This window comes from Atta cephalotes (genome assembly GCF_000143395.1).
Source record: "Atta cephalotes unplaced genomic scaffold scaffold00012, whole genome shotgun sequence".
NCBI lineage: Eukaryota > Metazoa > Arthropoda > Insecta > Hymenoptera > Formicidae > Atta > Atta cephalotes.
Genome location: NW_012130076.1, coordinates 1,225,418 through 1,227,794, shown reverse-complemented (window position 1 = coordinate 1,227,794; position 2,377 = coordinate 1,225,418). Strand labels below are relative to the sequence as shown.

The following is a 2,377-nucleotide window of genomic DNA, read 5'->3' as shown; positions in this document are numbered from 1 at the left end:
ATTTAATTTAATACTAGTATAGTATATATAATATATATATATATATATATATATATATATATAGTTAATTGTATATTATAGTTCGGTATCTATTTTTCCGGGTACCAGCTATATTTTTTTGTAGAACTATAATTTTATTATAGTAGAAATATAATAATTATTATTACTAATATATTAAAGTTGATAAGTAGTAATAACTAAAAAATGAAACTTCTAAGCACAGCTACTTTATATATAATTACAATCAAATAATTTTCTCAGTAAATTTTCTCTTAATGTACACTTCATGTCTTAAAAAAGCAATATATCAAAATAGTACACTTTATTTTACACAACTATTTTTCGGTAATTAATAATTATAAATATATTTTTGTAACAATTTATGCACATCAGTAATATTTGAGCAATCATTTGATGACCTACTTATTAAATTTATGAAATATATATGTCTACATGAACCAAATTATATTTTCCATTTCTAAGGAAGGAATTGTACCTTTTCGAAAAGAGCACCGAGAAAATTTGGACCGACTAAAAACGATATGGTGGCCGAACACGCCAAGCACTCATTACTTGTGAAAGGAAAAGTAAAGTGAAACTGGAGAAATTATATGCGATCACGTAACTAATCTGAAGTACAATGATTATAATTATAAAGAAGCCCTGTAAAACTTTGCGCGTTCTCTTAATTAAATCTCGATTATTTGCGCATTTCTGAAAATGTAACGTCCATGTTGAAGAAATTTTCCGTAAGCATGGAAACATATAAGAATACAAAGCAATCGAAATACTGTAAAATGTGTACTGTACTGTAAAATAATCGACTAATAGTATTTTGTAAGTCGGAGAAAGGCATTAACGTTTCGATTCTTCTCGATGGATGAAAAGTGGCGCGGCAAAAGCAGAGGCGGATCGGGGCGGGACGCGCGAACGCGAAAAGAAGTTTTGATTAACAATTCGAGGTGGCGGCGCAATTCGAGAGAGAGTGAAATCTATAGGTGTAATGACCCGCGGCAAGGTAGAGGTGAAGTATTTTCTCAGCCAGGAGGAAAACTTACGTCTCTCCGAGATAGAGAAAGAGAAATGTGTGGAGAAAAGAGTGAGGATCGGAGGTGGAGAACGGGCCAGGAGCCGCGTGAGGCAGGCCAGCAGGTGGAATAAGGGCGGCGGAAGGGTAGAATGCATTTATGTAGTGGCACCATTCGAGCCCCACAAGCGGAAGAAAAACTTTCGGCCGGCTTTGAGTTTGAAAAGCAGATGAAAAAGTTTAACGACGTTGAACTACGGTGCCGAGCATTACCCACGGGGGCGGCGTGGGGCCCGCGAATGGATTTTGCTGAGGATAAAACTGCTTTTAAACCCAAAAGTCGGTGGGACCGATATTTTGTGTTACTCGTATCTCCGCACGTCGTTGAGGAACGGGTCTGCCGACATATGTGGACATGAATCACGCTGACTTGGAAACTCAAACTGCCGATGTAATTTCCATCTGTGGCGATCGCTCACGCTTAATTTCGCCTAACGCCGTCGTTTCCGCGATCACGTGCCCGTGTCATCGATCACGCGATACTTTTACAAACGCAATCCAGCTTTTACGTTTGATGCATATGAAACTATAAAAAAACAGACAATTCAATTGTAAAATAAATTAAATATTGAACCGATAAAAACGAACAATTTTGTCAAAACATTTATTTAACAAACGTAAGCTATTTTATGGGAAACAGAATTCATTATTGTTTCAGGCTCAAACTAACGCGAAGATATATCATAAACATGCACGCTTTGTTGTGACAAAAATGAATTAATTAAAGGAAAAAGGCAATTCAAAAAAATTCTAAAAATTTAAAATTTTGCAGAAAGGTATATGTAATCATATAAAAATTTTATGTTTTAATTCATTCTAGTTTATGTTTTAATTATTTTAAGAGTGAAAATATCCTTCTAAAGATAGTCTAATATTACATGTGTCTAATAATATCTCAGAAATTGAAAGAAATATCAAGAAATATTAAATATAAAAATGTAATTGAAAATTATAAAATATAAAATAAGTTGCTATATAATTGAATTTCCATATATTTTTAGTTCTGTAAGATTTCATATTTTTAAGGATGTTTTAATTGCTGATTTTTCGTTGTAAGTCAATCAAATCTGGTTACAGCACAATTGACATAATAACACACATTTGCTTATAACACACGCAAGAGAATTTATTCATAAAAATACACTGCAAATCTTCCGTTAAGAGTTTCTTATTAAAATTCCACAGCACAAAAAGAATATTCTTTTGTCATGGTTTTTAATTTTAATTCATTAACTGTCCGAAATGTAATTAACGCTGAAAATTAATCTCCTCCCTTCTCTCTCTCTCTCT

The 2,377-nt window shown here is 33.1% G+C and overlaps 1 pseudogene; it reads right to left on the bottom strand.

Annotated features, from left to right (window-relative positions):
• Positions 1-2,377, bottom strand: part of LOC105617333 — a 163,099-nt pseudogene that overhangs the window by 10,694 nt on the left and 150,028 nt on the right.